This window comes from Macrotis lagotis, chromosome 1 (genome assembly GCF_037893015.1).
Source record: "Macrotis lagotis isolate mMagLag1 chromosome 1, bilby.v1.9.chrom.fasta, whole genome shotgun sequence".
Lineage (NCBI taxonomy): Eukaryota > Metazoa > Chordata > Mammalia > Peramelemorphia > Peramelidae > Macrotis > Macrotis lagotis.
This window is the reverse complement of record NC_133658.1, coordinates 680687064-680704634: the sequence shown is the minus strand read 5'-3', so window position 1 is coordinate 680704634 and position 17571 is coordinate 680687064. Positions and strand designations below refer to the sequence as shown.

Genomic DNA, 17571 nt, shown 5'->3' with positions numbered 1-17571 from the left:
ATTATCATCAATATCATATTATTGATGAAGAAATTGAAGCAAGCACTGGTCAAATGACTTGTCCAAGGCCTCACAGCTCATAAGTATCTGAGGCTGGTTTTCAACACAGGTCTTTCTGACTCTGGACACAATATAGGATTAATTCTGCCACCAAGATGCCCCTCATAGAAGCTCAGAGGCCACATACTGTGTTAAAGAGAATTCTCCTTTCTGAATCTACATTTCTGAACATAGAAGATATCAAATTCCCAGAAGGAAAAAAAAATAATAAATCATCTTAGATAGTCAACTTTCCAAGGAAAATGAAGTTTGTAAAACTACTGGCAAGTAAATTTACTGGGTATGTTACAGAGTCAGGTGCAATCCAATAAGTGTAGTCTGCATTAACATATTGAAAGAAAATTTCAGTAAGTGATTTTTTTACACTGTGTATTTTTAAGGCATGTTCCCTTCCCTCTGCAGCACTGTGTTAATTGCCTCTGAAGCAAAATTGCACAAAGAATGCAAAATATTTGAAGTGTTTCAATGAATAGTGAGCAAGTTCTCTCAGGGAAAAGGAAATTGTTATTTCACGGAGCTAATTCGCCTTTATTAGAGATCCTGCATGTCTCTGCATTGGAAGTCAGATGTGCTCTCTGCAACCACCTGCGGTTTCTTTTGTTCACTGCAGTGCTATTAATATAGGACCATACCATTTAGAAAGACCTTAAATAGGATTAGTTATTAATCCAAAGCTTTGTTTTGCTTTAACAAAAAGGGAGGGAAAGTTTTTCCATTAATATGTATTTTTAAAAAATTTCACCCCGTGGGTAAGTACAACTACATTTACCACTGTATTCAGATTTTTAGAGTGGAACAAAACACAGTTTTGTCAACCCTGCACAATTAGGTAATTCTGAACACAGCTGCATGGGCAGAAGAGGACTGCTTATGTGAATAGTTTCACATATGTGCATATGCATAGTAGATTGCTTCTGCCCTCTATTTTTTTTTAGCAAGCATTTCTTAAACTTGGGATTGCATTTCAATTAAACCTATGGGAAAAGTCTATAAATTTCTTCATTTGACTAAGCAGTAGTAAAGTGCTGGCTTTCATAAAAAAAAGTCTTAAATATTTATTTATGAATGCAGTGATTTTTAATACAGTAAGTTATTTTATTGCCTTCTAGGTATTGGAGAGGATAATGGTGGACCTGGAGTCAGAACATCCTCAATTCAAATCTGTCCTCAACCATTTATTAGCTATATAATACTGAGCAAGTCTCTTCTCTCTCAGTTTCCTCAACTGTAAAGTGGTGATAAGAGTAGCATCTACTTCACAGGGTTGTCATGAAGATCAAATGAAGTAGTATTTGTAAAATATTTTACTAATATTAAAGTGCTATATAGATGCAAGTTTTGTTATTATTATTGCTTTCTTGGGAAGGCACTGAATTTTTTTGATGTAGTTACTTCTGGGAGAAAATGTGAACTTAAAGTTATGAATTTTGATAACTAATTATACTTTAAATTTACAGGTAGGGGAAAACTTTTATTCTTTTACTTGAATAGATAGCAAGTTTTATGTTTATATGTGACAGTGTCTTTAGTTATGAGAATGAAATGACCATTAAATTAGCAACATTTCATGAAGTTCAATATTTTAATATGCTTCAGTCAAATACTTGGAAGGGCCCCAAATACTGTTCTCCAATTTGATGTGAAAATCAGTTGAAGTGCTAACATATCTGAAAAGCTAGCTGTCCAGAGAGCTATGTTTAATATGTATGTCTTTGAAAGAAATTCCTGGTTTTAGAATTGGCTATAGAATCAGGGAACTCCTAAGGTATGAACTCTCAGGTAAGTCAGTGCTAAATCCTCGTTTTTTAGGTACTATTCAAGTATTAGTGTGTCCTTAATCATTTTTACAATAATTCTCTGGAAGGTTAAGATGAAGTTATTTCCCCCCAAAACAATTCTGCTGGTAAAACATCAATATTAAAAAGCTTTAAATTCTCCAAAAATACATGTCAAAAAATTTGATATGAGGATGGAACAGTGTTATTTCACTGTCTCAAAGCAAATAGCAGGCATCCATGAGTTATATTTATTTATTTGTCTTCAGAAAATATAAAATTTGATCCAAGTATTTTGACATACAATTCAATCTATATATGAAATTAAAAAAATAAGATGTCATATAATATATACATGTATATTTATAGATAGAAACAGACTTTAAATTTGATCTGCATTACCAACACCTCTTTAAATTTAGGCAATCAATAGGACAATAATCCAAGCTTTGATTTGTAGTTTGCTGACTTCTGACTTGTAAATGATCAAACTGAAAATTTAACAATTAGCTCCAACTGATTAGATCTGGTCGTAGTACACACCCACCAATCTCCGTGCTCATAGTTCTCTTCTAACAGTGGGAAGTAAAGTATTTCTATAACTTTCCATTTAGCATAAAGGTACAAGTCAGTTATCTCTTAGTCCTCCTCTAGTTCTTCTGATTCTCTACCTTATCTACACTTTTTCATTCTGTTTCTCTGTGTTGTTTTCCATCGTGGCAATATAAGTTCTTTTAGGGAAGTGATAAGCATGTTTGAAATTGAAAAAAGGGGAGGAAGAAATTGTCTATGACTATCCACCAAGCTAACTACTTCAGAAAGTAGCTATAATTTATCAGAAATAGAAATATTAACAAATGGATCAAAGAACAAATGATAGAATTGATAGAAACATTCAAAACTATAACAGACAATATATTGAAATTTATCTAAAGAAATCCAGAAAGCAAAATTTATCACTCCGAACACATTTATTAACAAAGGAGAAAAAGAATTCTTAGTGAAGAGAGCATGAAATTTAAAAATTAGAAAATTGAAAAATTAATAATCCTCAAACAAGAACAAATATTTGAAAATCAAAGAAGAGGTAGAGTAGAAAACAGATTAACGAGCTGACTAAACTAAGAATTGTTTTTTAAATAGACTAACAGAATTGACAAGCCTACAGCTAATTTGATGAAAGATGGTGAGAAAGAGATAAAGGAGTAGAATCCAATACTCCAAATAAAATAAATGAGAAATTCACAACATATGGAGAGAAAATAAATAACATTATTGCATTATTATGGAGTTGAGGGTAGCAGTGATTTTGCAGGTTCAAATTCTTCATATCACAAAGGAAGCGTCAGTTACAGTCCTGGTCTACAAATCTAGGTCTCTCTGAGCTCAAATCTTGTGTTTACCACTATACCATTTATTCTTTTGAAACTGATCAGAACCTATTCATCAGAAACAGGTACTTCTTTTCTTTCCTTCATTTTTTATGTTTTTTAGGGATTTTTTTTGAGATAATTGGGTTTCAATGACTTGTCCAGGGTCATATAGGAAATAAGTCTCAAGTATCTCAGGCTATATTTGAACTCAGGTTCTCTTGACTCCAGGGCTTGGCCTCTATCCACCATTTCACCTAGCTGTGCCTAATTTCTTTTCCACAAAATAATTTGAATGATATATCGGGGCATCTGAAGATTGTACAGAGGCTAAAGTGCTGGGGTGGGTAGGAGTCAGGAAGATTGCTCTTCTTGAATTTAAAATCTGATCTCAGATAGTTGAGTACATGAAGGAACTGTTCTTGGTATTGCCATATTACATTCATATTCAATATTATCATTAGTGGCATAGATGATGGCATAGAAAACATGCTTATCAAATTTATAGATGATGTGTAGCAGGGAGGGATAGAAAACATATAGGATGGCAGAATAAGAAATTAGAAAAATGTTCCAAAAGGGTTTTACAGTGGACATAATATAAAACTGTGAAATCCAGAAGGAATAAATATAAACCTCTCACAAGAGTTAAAAACAATGAAAAGTACAAGAACAGGATGTTGAACTTCTGACTAGAAAATATACCTTGAAAACGGAATTGTTAAAAAATAGAGTTCAGTATAAATCATCAAGATGAAAAACTATGCAAAAATGTAAAATGGTTTTTAGTTTCACTAATAAAAGCAAAGAGCTCAGAACAAAGAAGATGAATGACAGTTTTTTTTTGTACACTAACCAAATAAGATATTGTATTCAGTATGAAAACAAAATTTAGGAATAATATATTCAGAAGCAGAATATGTCAAGAAGAGGAAAACACATATGATACAAAGCACAGAGACTTTGCATTAGGATTAATTGAAGGAACTGGAAATGTCTAAACTGGAGAAGAGAGTCTTATATAGATATGATTTTTATTTTTGAGTGAATGAAAGACTGAAGTGAAAGAGGAATTAGACTTGTTTTTCTTAATCATAACAGATAGACTAACTAGCACCACAAGGTTCAGAGAGACAAATTCATCTTGGATGTATAAGAAACAGTGTCCTATCATCAAAAACAGTTTAAAGTGAAATTGACTGACTCCAGAATAAATGGTCTCCCCATCATCAGATGCAGTCCTATGAAGGATAGAAAAATTTACTTGATGGGAATGTTTTGGGATATATTTCTACTCAGATTTTTAGATGACATTTCAATTTCCTTCCAAGTCTGAGAGTGATTAGGATTTAAGGAATGTGGTCATGATTGTATAATGTGCTTGTGATGCTTGATCTATTAATGATTCTTGCCATAGCAAACACTCTTCTTGTTCTGTATATCATGTTGTCAAGAGTACTGAAGTATTCTACAAATTTACGTTTTTTCAGGGACTGGTTAACTTGTCTCCTTTATTGAATTTTATCCACTGTTTTCACCTTGTTCCTGTCTCCTGGAGTCCATGCCACCTAGTTTAGGCTGCAGGTTGCAGAAATATTTACTTTCTTTCTATGTCCTGCTCTCTGAAAATTGAAGTCAAGTCTTCTTTAGATATTTTAAAGGTTTTTATTGAACATTTAAGGGAATTCTGTACAGAAGTGATATGATACAAAATAGGAGTGATATTTATAAGTTTACAGATTCTTGAGAATTTAATACTTTATCCTAGAGAAAGTCAAAGGGGGCAGTTCTTTTCTCCCCTAGCTTTTTGGTTCAGTCTTGCTTCATAATCATTTTTCCTGATCCATGTCTAATAATCATGTTGCAAACTTCACTTTGATCCATTATTTAGACTAGCAAATCTTCCCTCCTATGGCCTCTAGACCAGATTACAACCTTTAAAACTGACCAAAATGGAGGTCATTCAGGCAGTGCTCTATTTACAAACACTGAGAATATTTTCCCTATGTTTCTATTCCCTCAATGTTTTTTGTATGCTCGAGGGGACAATTTAAGGTGATAGATTTTTACAATGAAGAAAGATTCAGGAAATTATAACACAGAATTATTTAGGAGCTGGATTAATTTAGTTTAAAAAAGGAACATTTTGAAAGGAAATGTTCAAGAAAGAGTGAGAAAATAAAGTTTTTCTGTCATTCTAAATATGATAGCAAGAGAAAAAATTCTTTTTGTAGCATATATTTAAAGCTATACAGCAGAAAAATTTGATGACTGTATGTGCATCCTATATGAGGTTATTTTGACCAAAGTTATTTCATGATATCATTAATACATTATAATCAAATCAAATAATTTACAGGTGTTCTTGTTATTTCCCCTGATAGAATGTAATTTTCTTGAGAAGATGATCTGTTTCCTTTTTGTCTTTTTATGCCCAACTAATATGAATGAGATAATCAGTACTAGACTATTAATAATTACTGTTTGATTGTTTGAAATTCTGGCAATAGTGAATCACTGAAGAGTCTTGAGTAAGGGAGGGTAGTCAAACCTGTGCTTTAATCACCCTATTTTGGTGGCTAAGTAAATAATGGCTTACTTAGAAGACCTTGAATGAAAATAGAAAGAACAATTAGAAGACATAATATTCTAGACAAGAGGTAATGAGGAATAGAACTAGGGTGATGGCCATTTGAGTGGAGTCAAGGGGATAGATGTGAGAGATAGCTAAGTATCCCTTTCTGCTCTTTCAATAATCATGTTGTCCTTTGAACATGAGCATGCACTCATACCTCATTTTCCATCCTCTTTATCCAATAAACTTTGTGTGTGTGTGTCTCTGTGTGTATATTTTCTTATATTGTCTACATATCACACATAACAAATAGTAATGTATACTAGTCTTATAATTATTTAAGGGGACATCCCCAAAGTCTTAGTTTAGTTTTAAACATTAATAGCTTAAATGCACTAATATCTGGTTTCGCTCCTCCTTAATGATACAAACACTCAAATTCCCAGTGACCACCCCCCCCCCGCCCCCAATTCCACTCTGCCTTTTAAGATAGGGAGAAGCTATTTTTTGTTGTAGGAAAGGAATGTAGTGGAGTTGTATGGAAAGATTTTCAATTTTTTTTCCTGGTTTCTATTCTGATTTTCTTTAAAGATGCTCCTTATTCTGAAATTCTGATATTTGATAGAAACTCCTGATATAGTGAAACACTTATGGGAGAAATACCTGAATAAAATTGTTTTTCTCATCCGATTGGAGTTTCTGCACCACAAATAATGAAACTGGAATTATTAATTGGAAATACAGAAAGTTGATGATTACCCTTGTCATCCTTAAGAATATTCTGAAAACATGGGTTATAAGCATTAATAATGATATTTCTACTGACCCACAGCTGGCCTACTAACCCAAACTGCTTTATTATTTGCATAATGCAAATGATTTCAAGCCTCCCTTCTCCCTATGGCTCTGTTCCTAAAGTCACAGTGAGCATATGTGGAAATAGCCAGATTGAACACAAACACAAATGTTTGCTCTAGCTCTGCCCAAGACTTGTTATAACAATCTTTGAAAAATGAATTGTTTTGCCAAGTGAAGACTTAAACTGTAAACTGATAATTAATAACTCAGACATGTTGGGTGTTTTCTTTCCCCTAAGACACTTCACATTTGATAAGCAAGTGATAGTTCCTAGTTCCTTTGCTGCAAACTAATTAAGCTATTTTTTTTCCTATCTGGCCTCCAAATGGCAAGACATTCTCAAATCTGGGGATGGAGATTGGATATGACACTTTCTATGGTGGCTATGATTGCTTAAAACATTGGGATAAGGAGGGGGAATAGAATTAGAAATTCCTTGTACTATTCCCATCCTCCTCATTCAAAACACTGTGTGTCTATGTGTACACATGTATGTGCATGCACAGTTGTATGTATCATATATGTTCTTATATTGTCTGCATATCATACATAACAAATAGTAATGTATACTAGTCTTATGATTATATAAGGGGGGAATCTCCAAAGTCTTAGTTTAGTTTTAAACTTAAATAGCTTAAATATTTTGAAATTATACTAAGGGATAGTTAGTAGCTTAAAGTATAGAGTACCAGCCCTGAGGTTTAAATCTGGCCTCAGATACTTAATATTTACTTAACTGTGTGACATTGGGCAATTAACTTAACTCTAATGCCTTGCCAAAAACCAACAAAAAAGCTATACTAAGACTTTTGGGATACATATATATATATATATATATATATATATATATATATATATATATATATATATATATACACACTCATGAATGAGAAAGACTGTGATATAGTGGCTAGAGAACCAGGCTCACACCAGGAAGATTTGAGTTCAGGTTCTGTTTTTTACCATAATGGCTATGACTGTGGGCAAGAAATTCAATCTCTTGGTGCCTCAGGAAACTTTCTAAAGGAATACTGCACTGGTAATATTTTTTTTCCTCCAGAGGCCTTCCTACACTATTGAAATTTTAAGGCTGGTTCTTTTTCCTATCCAAAATGTATATTCATATTTAGTGCTTTACCTAGATAGTGTACCCTCATTTTTCTGGATCTGCTACTTAAAAAAAATTAAGTAGCAAGTTTATTTGACTTTCTTTAACATCAAATTATAAATCACCTGTTACAAATAAGTTCAATTTAATTAGCATCTGTTAGACTGAGCACGGGCTTGGTATAGCAATAATAATGTTAAATATTCAACTAATACAAATGTAAGAAAGAAGGAAGGAAGGAAGAAGAAATTTTGTCTACACTGCTCCAGGAACATAAATTAGGTAGCACATACTTGTAAATGAAGTAGCTGAGGTATAATAAAGAGATTAAAAGTCTGAAAACTGCATTTGCATCTGAACTTTGTTACGTACTGTTTATATAATGTTAGGTCTCTTCATTTTATGAGCTTCAGTTTCATTTGTTATATGAAGTGCATTGGACCAGATGGCCTTTAAGTTTTTTATAGCTCCACATTATAGGATTCCACTATTTAATTGACTTCTTGTCATGTAAACAAGTAATAATAATTATATACATATATATTTACTATTTACAAAATGTTTTTTTCAAATATTATTTCATAGTGTCCTCATAGCAACTCTGAGAGTAGGTGCTATTCTCATATGCATTTTAAAAATCAAGGAACTGAATCAGAGAGAGATTAAATGACTTGTCCAAGCTCATATAGCTATTAAGGGACTAAGACTGGATCCTTCTAACTCCAGAATTTATACTCCATACACTTTGTCACCCACCTACTTTCATATATTATATAAATGAGAGGGAAAGTATTGTGTGGAGAAGAATGAAAAGAGAACCATGGGATTTCCATTATGGGATTAAAGAAAAGATTATTTTCTTCTTTTCCTATAGCAATGGATTAGAAAAACTTTGTTGGAGTGATAGATTTTTTCAAAAGCAATATGGAAATATGCATAAATATTTTCACCATGAGATCACATTTTCTTCTAAGCATTCTATGGATCCACAGAACTAGATGGCTAAAGTCTGAGATTGAGGAAGAAATTAAAATGCAGAATTCCAATTTTTTTTGTTGGCCATAGTAAATGAAAAAGATTTAGCACTGAACTAATTTTAAAAATTCTTCCAATATAGTATGAAAATATAAGTTAGAAACTATGATTTTCTTGTATTCAAGGACTGTACTAGAAATCTACTATCCAGAGCTTGATATATTGAAAACCAATATAGTTCCATATGGTTTCATATTTCTATTCATGAGCTATAAGGTTAATTTTATAAATTGCAATATGTAGAACAGAAATTTTTAACCTTCCAAATAACATTTATTTTCTTACTTTTTTGAGTATGGAAAACTGACTGGAGTTAAAATGGGGGGAAATAAATTCTTCACTTTTCTACTCCTTAAAAGACAGGGCTGTGAATATTGCCATCCATTTATTAACTCACAGAAATGTTATATTTTTTGAAATGTGAGTTTTGTGCCATCCTTATTGATTTTCTGTAGATCAGAGAATTAGTCTGAAATATTTATCAAAGTAGTTATTCTTCCTTTTCATCATCTCCTTTCTTTCCCCTTTTTTCCTTGGAAATTTAGTTTGTTAACTTTCCTTATTATACTTACAATATTTTCCACTCAAAAATTCTCAATGAAGGAATAATTTGGATGACTATTGTATTTCAGATTGTATTTGTATTGTATTATATTTCAAGACTCCTTCCCAGATACTCTCAAATCATCTAAATTCAATCATAGATTGATTACTTGTAGGCAAGGAGACAAGGAACATTTATTTAGAAAAGAAATATTTATAAATAAAAGAAGAGAAAATATATCTTCTACACATCTCTCTATTCTGCACATAATCATGGCATTAGATTATTTTCTCAAAGCATATAGGGAAGAAATCTGGGAGCACAATCATCAGAAACAGTTATATCACAGGATGAGTAAACTATCTCTTTGGTAGTAGGATATGGTGGGGAAGATTTTGTTATGCTTTCATTTTTTTTCCTGGCAATTAAAACTGTAATCTCAGTCATGGCAAAAACTCTCTCCTTTCATTTCTTTTGGATTATTTTTGGCAGCTTTCAAACTTGCTGTGCAGGCTAGTGTTCTCCCCCCCCCCCCCCCCCCCCCGCCCCAGTCTTGGGCACCATAATGAATGTATCCTTCACTTGGCTCTTCTTTTTCCCAGCAGTCTCTTGCTCCTTATGGTGAAATCCCCTCTGCCTGCTGGGTGTATCAACTTTTGTGTATGACAAAGTCATTCAGTTCCTTCATGAGCTGTCTCCAGGGAAAACAAATCTTGATTGGATGGGTTTTTGTCTACCTCAGAGCATACAGCACTGCAAAATGTAGACCTGCCAATGGCCAAGTTCTGTTCCAAGGTTTTTTTTTTTTATGAGTTTCATTTGGTCATATTCCTTTGCAAGTTTCTTATGAAAATATTGTGCATGAAAATGAACATGTTTATGTTGGCTGCTTGTGTTAGTAGATAGAATGCTGTACTTGAAGTCAGGAAAACCTGAGTATGAATTGTGCCTTAGGATACTAACAAGTTTAGACAGGTCATTTAATTTTGCATCAGTTTTTCACATCTATAAAATGGAGATAATAATAAACATATGGTTTACAGGGTTGTTGTGGAGATAAAACAATGTATCTGTAAATTCCTTTGTAAATGTTAAAACTAACAAATATTAGTTATGAATTATTAATGTGAATAAAATATCAATGATTAGTCAAAAGTCTGGAAATTCCAGAGGAATATTTGAGTCTTTGTTTTGACTGATTTAAAATTACAAACAATTACCAATGGTGATTAAATGTTTTTTAATGTACAACCATCTCTCAATTATCCATGGCCACAAAAGGGGAATGTTGATGTGGGTAATTAGAAATTGCAAGTAATCTGCATCAACAAGGCATATATCCCAAGGAGAAAGAAACTGGCCCCAGGGGAACTCTTGCCCAGCTGTATCTGGTGGAGTGCCTGGATGTTCAGCTGGGTGATTGATCAGGTTTGACGGATTGAACAGGTTGTGTTTGTAAACATTGTATCCACTGGATACATTTTTTGACTCATTTCAGTTTTATCAAGGACCTATATGAAAAAAGAGGGAAAGACTTGTAGAGCTCAAAAATGGAAAGGATAATGAATATTGAATCCTGAATTCTAAATGATGCAAAATAGGATCATGAAAAGTATAAATTATTCTTTTATTTCCAAGCACACAATTATAAAGTAATGAAGAGATTTGCTGGTAATGTTGTCCAATATGGTGAAGATGGTGAATTTCATTCATGTATTTTATTCACTATGTGTTACTATAGGCTTCAGGTACTGTTTTAGGTACTGGAAGAGATGCATAGTTTAGCACTGAACTCATGAAGCTTGTCATTTGGTAGGGATATAAAATTCATATAAAGTTATTTTATATTGTATATTATTTTGTTATTGTGCAAAGTGCAACAAAAAAAGCATGATGGGATGCCTGATGCAAAGCAAGTTGCTAATGATCTGGAAGAACGAATCAGGAAATGCTTTCTGGGAGATATCTCATTAAAAGGTTTAAGGATAGAAATTCAGTTGTTGAGAGACAAAGATACAAAGTAAAAAGCATAGAATATATTTGTAAGTAGTTTAATATATTCTGAGAATAGCATAAGAAGGGATAGAGATTATATAGATTGTAAACTCTTTGAGAGCAGAGACTGTTTATTGACTGACCAACTGGATGCAAATAACTAATATCAATTAAATTGGAGAGGTAGCATGTCTAGTGGATAGAAAGCCTTCTTGGGATTAGGAAGAAATGAGTTCTAGACCCAGATCTGCAATATATTAATTAATAACTTTGGTTAGTCATGATATCTTTCCATGCTGTAAACTATTCTCCAAGAGTGTAAGTTCCTAAGAAGTTGGTTATCAACTTTGGGAGATGAAACTCCTCAACAGCAAGTCTTTGCACTGCTGGAATCAAAGGTGTGGAAAACTTAACTAACAAACTAGATGAGTTAGCAGACCAGAATGAATAGAGAGCTCATTGATGGCAGGGTCACCTGTGGACACACATTTGATTGCATAACTCTAGTCATGTTGCTTACACTCTTAAGTTTGAGAGAATGTTTATCTTCATTGGGAGAGAGCAATTCTTCACTGGAAGTTTCCTTTACCAATGAAATCACAGCTCTATTTCAAAACAAAGCAAAACAAAATACACAAACCACACCCCCAAAATCCAAAGCCCTCAAATCAAACCTCCACTACCACATTAATGTTCTCTCCTTTTGTTGATATGAGAATTCATTCCACCAATTCAGATAATCTATTTATAATTTAGTAGATGATAGATAATAATGTCGAGTCAGAAAGAATCTTAGATATAGAATATATTATCTCTATATTCTAACCCAAGAATTTACACAGTATGTAGAACAGATTAGGCACTTAATGAATGTTAGAGGACTTTATAAAATCACATTTATTCATTCATTATTTCTGAATTGATATTTTCCATCCTTTCTCAATGATCTGCCTAGGGAACAAGAACTCTTTGGAACAAGAACTTAAAAAAAAAAGAAAAAGAAAGAAAAAATCAGCAGTATCAATCAACATAATTACAATTTCAGACAGTATTTCAGAATGCTGAATAGTTCAGACAGAATGCTATAGTTATATATATATATATATATATATATATATATATATATATATATATATATATATTCCTCTACAATAAGGAAGGGAAATGCGGGAAATGCATTTTCTCAGCTTTTCTTCAGATGGGACCTTGGTCATTATCACTGCACTGCATCCAATTTCACTTCTTATTCTTTGTATTGACATTGTTGTTGTTGTGTATATTGATTTCCTTGTGCTTATTTTGTCACATATTCATTTTTATAATTCTCCCCTGTTTCTTTGACTTCTTCAACATTCATCATGTCTTACAGAACAGTAATATTCAATTACATTTATGTACCATTAATTGTTTAGCGTTCTCCAGTCTCTGAATGTGTATTTTGTTTCTAGTTCTTATTGCCAGAAAACATATGGAAATTCATATATTGCTAGATATGGGATCTTCTGTATTTAAACTTCTGGACACCATGTTCAGAAGCAGCAACTCTGATTTAAAAAAGTCTAACACTTTCAAATTTTAGACTCAGAAGTAATAATAATCATGCAGATAGTAAGTGTCACAGGCGGTATGGGAATCCAAGTCTCCCTGATTCCAAGAACAGTATTTTAAATATTAAGCCATGCTGTTTCTCAATATAAATTAGAAAGTGATACATGCAGAAAGTATAAAATGCTATGAAATATTTTGGATATGTATTATTTTGTTCTGGACTGTCAGAGGGCATTTATGGAGGAAGGGCACCTGAGATGAGCACTGAAGTTAAGAGATTTCAAAGAATGAAGATAAAGTGGCATGGCATACTTAAACAATCAAAATTCATAACTGCTCAAAATGTAGTAAAGTGATTGAAGTATTTCTATATTACATTGCTAAACAGTCTAAAGAAGCAGCATATTATAGTAGATAAAACACTGGACTTGGAGTCAGGAAAGTCTGGGTTCAAATACTACTCAGAGAATAATTGGTTATATGACCTTGGACAAGTCTCTAAACCAGAAAATCAGCTTTATCATCTATAAAATGACGATTATGATAATATCATCCATCCCATTGTGTTGTTGTAACTCATCCAACAAACATTTATCTTCAATTATAACCTCTAGTCAGTTGTTTCAGAGATCTATTTATCTATGCTGAATCTAGTCTCTTTTCTGAGCTCTAATCCCACATCATCAACTTCCTATTAGATATTTCAGGCACTTATTTAGGCATGTCAAATTCAATATGTACAAAACAGAACACATCATTTTTTTTTATCCATGCCTCTCTTAAAAATTTCCCAAGGTTACTACTATCCTTCTAGACACTAAGTGTATACCTTTGATATTATCATGAACTGTTCTCTCACTCCAAATCCATTCAGTTGTCATTTCTTGTAGTTTCTTTCTCTGTTCTTCCTCTACAACATTTCCCAAGTAAGTTCCCTTCTCTTCATTCAGAAAGTCACTTGCCTAGTTCAGATCCTATTGCCTCTTGCCTGGACTATTCCAAAATTCTTCTAATCAGACTCCTGTGTCAAGTCACTTCCAGTTTCCTTTTATATTCCACATAAGTTGCCAAAGTGATTTTCTTAAATCATTAGTATGCCCGTGTTGTTCCCCAACTCAGTGAAATTTAATAGCTCTTCATTACTACTAAAATTAAATATAAACTCTGGCATTAAAAGTTCTTCACATATTGGGTTTTTCCTGTCCAGTTTTTTTAAACAAATTATTCACCTTCATACACTGTGATCCATTCATCTTGGCCTTCTTGCTGCTTCTCACAAACAATACTATATTTTCCATTTTTTCTACCTCTGAATTGGTTGTTTCCTATCTTGGAAAATATTTCTCACTCAACTATGGCCTGTTTTTTTTCCCCTGGTTTTCTTTTAGTCTCTGTTCAAATTTCATCTTCTGCAGGAGATCTTACTTAGTTTCCCCCTAGTTGCTTGAGAGTTCCCCTTTCAGACTACTTTACACCTATTCTATATTTACCTTACAAGAACAGAGTTATGTATATGCCGTCTCCCTTGTTAGAACACAAACTTCCTGAGGAGACGTATAAATTTTGCTTTTTCTTTGTGACATCATTATGACTGCTATTGTTACTGCTGCTGCTATTGCTGTTGATATTCTGTTACTGCTGCTGCTGCTGCTGCTATTACCATATTACTAGATCTCATTTTACATAGGCTAAAAGTAAAATTGGGCAGCTAGATGGCACAATGAATAGAGAGAGCTTCAGGTCTATGCATATAGCCTTTTTCTCAGTAACTTGAAATAGTTGCAAAACCAACTTTCTGCTATCAAATTCCAAAAAGAAATTTAAATACTTGAGAAGCAGATGCCAATTTCAAGATAGAAAAAGGAAAATTATGATTTTTTATTAGAATTGGGAAATTTTGGTAAAAATTCCTACTGAGAAAGTAAGATAACCCTGTTCTCTAAGATTTAATTGAGATATGAGCAACCAGTTGGGGAAAATAAGAAAAAAATCACAATGCTTTAAATACATAGCTGAAATGTTTAATATCTTAAATCTTTTACTTAGTGAGGTCTAGCTTCAAAAAATCAATAAAACATTAAAATGATTTTGCAAAACCCATCAACCACAAATCAAATCCACAAATGAAAATGTAATAATAACTATTTGTCTATTAAGTCATTTCAATAGCTAAGAGAATAGACATGGCAAGGAACCTTTGGGTATTTCCAGAAGAACTCTAAGGTTATAGTTTGCTAGGGTTTTAGGCTTTGGTGAGTGTCTGGAGCAAAGATTTTGTGTGAAAACAGATGGTACACCAGAGCATTGCCTCATGAGGAATAACAGATGAAGAGATAGAGGCTTTCAATCTGGGGGTAGAATCCTGGGTGATCAGAATCCCAATCACACTATAGATGATGATAAAATATAGTAGTGGAAGGATGAATTAGGACGACATGCTGTGTTTTATCAATAAAAGTAATGGCAAGAGATATATTTCTTACAATTATTTAACCAGAAGAGAGTTCCAAAGAATGATACATTCTGCTTATAAAGCAGTGTGAAGTGGGATAGATCACACTGTCAATGTAATGGCCCAGTTTGCTGCATTTGTATTAGCTGCAAGATTATTCTTTGTATTCATTCAAAATGAATGAAAACATATAAAAACCGATCCTGACTATAAATCCTTTGCCGCTGGAAATCTTTTGTCATCCTTCCCCTTTCCTTTCTTGTTCTTTAGTCTGGGACAGAACAGAGAACTGAACAAATGACTTCCTATACCCAAGTGTTGTTTATTATCATGCAGTTCTGTACGGTATAGAACAAGAGGATAGTTTCCCCTGGAAATTAAGAACAAGATTTCCATTTTTGAAAAACAGTGTGGCATCGAGTAGGTAATACCATTATAACTCAGTTTAGCACACGGTAAGTGAACAGTAAATGTGATCTAATTTATATGAGGGAGAAACTGTAAATTATTTATACCCTTATTATAAGCAAAGCTATGTGGTCAATACTCTTACTGTATACAAGTACAACAATAAGAGTATTTTATTCATAGTTGACTTATTAATTATCAACAAGCAAGTCAATTACCTTGACTACAGTTCTGTCAAAGAATTTTTGTTTTGCCACATACTAAAACAGAGTTGTTTCCATTTTTAACCAAGTTCCTTTTGATATTGTGGTATAAAGAAGAGAGAAGTAATCTTAGAGTCAGTAAGACCTGACACATATAGTTTGTGTTCTTTTGAGTGAGTCATTTTACCTCTTTGTATCTCAGGTAATCCTCTAAGCCTATAAATGATAGAGGAATCACCAGTTTTCATCTCATATTGGAAATTAGTTACCTTGAGGAAATTACAGGACTGTACCAAAAAGTCCCATCTAAGTTTAGCATCATTTATTTTTTTATTGAATTCATTTGCTTGCATTTTATTGATCCTTACTATATTAAAAGTTATTTATAAGATGGAGATTGCCTAAAGCATATTATTTTAATTATTTGGATCTTATGTTTTCTATTCATCCCCTCTCTCTCTCTGTATCTTTAATCTCTCCCTATATTTTCTATTCCTTCTTGTCTCCAAATAAACAGAAATCACTTCTTTAAATAAACAAAATTTGTCTTTGGGATAAATAGTATCCTTTAATATAAGTCCTTCCAAGTTCTCTTGAGTCATAGCATTGTTGAGAAAAAGGTAGATCATTCACAGCTCACTATTCTGTAATATTGTTGTAACTTTCTATGTAGTATGTTTCCAATTGCATCTGCTCAAGTAAGTGTTTTTATTGAGAATATTCTATTCATCATTGACCATAACAGAACAACATTCATGTTAATCACATTCCACTGTTTGTTCAGTCATTCCCCAACGGATAGACATCTCATCAATTTGCAACTCCCTGCCACCATATAAGAGTTTCTATAACTATCCCTGGACATATATGTTCTTTTTTTCTCATATTTCATCTCTTCTGGAATATAGACCTAGCAGTGGGCACACTATGCCAAAGGGCTGGCATAGTTTTATAGCCCTTTGAGCATAGTTCCAAATTGAATTGTTGAATCATTTCACAACTTCTCCAGCAGTGCATCAATGTCTCAATTTCAATTTTTCTACATCTCTTCCAACATTTGTCATTTTTTCCTTCTGTCCTATTAGCCAATCCAATAGGTATACTTCAGAATTGTTCCAACCTACATTTCTCCGATCAAAAGTAAGTTAGGCAGTGAATTAGAACACCAACCCTGGAGTCAGAAGGACCTGAGTTCAAATCCAGCCTCAAACACTTAATACTAACTTAACTGTATGACCTTGGGCAAATCACTTAATCCCATTGCCTTGCAAAAACTAAAAATAATAAACCAGTGACTTAGGGCATGTTTAAAAATTATTTAAATAGATTGCAATGATAACCTCATCTGAAAACTATTTACATCTCTTTTTCATATTATTTATCAATTGGGGAATGGCTCAATTTTTTTTATAAATTTTCCTCAGTTCTTCATGCTTGAGAAATGAGCTCTTTATCAGAGAAACTTGTATCAATATTTTCCCCAAGTTGCTATAGCTAATTGTAGTTCCCTCCAGCCTATTTACCCCCACCCCCATTTATTCTACTCTCTCTCCTTTCAACCTGTCCTTAGTCAAAAATGTTTCACATCTGACTATACCCTTCCACATCTTCACTCTCTTCTATCACCTCCCATTCCCATA

The 17571-nt window shown here is 33.0% G+C and overlaps 1 long non-coding RNA gene across 1 annotated transcript in view; it reads right to left on the bottom strand.

The window, feature by feature from the left end:
* Positions 1 to 14403, bottom strand: part of LOC141523046 (uncharacterized) — a 122553-nt gene extending 108150 nt beyond the window's left edge. The window contains exon 1 of the long non-coding RNA XR_012478316.1: positions 14359 to 14403. This is a non-coding gene — a long non-coding RNA (uncharacterized LOC141523046). The remainder of the gene's footprint in view (positions 1 to 14358) is intronic.
* Positions 14404 to 17571: the final 3168 nt, after the last annotated feature.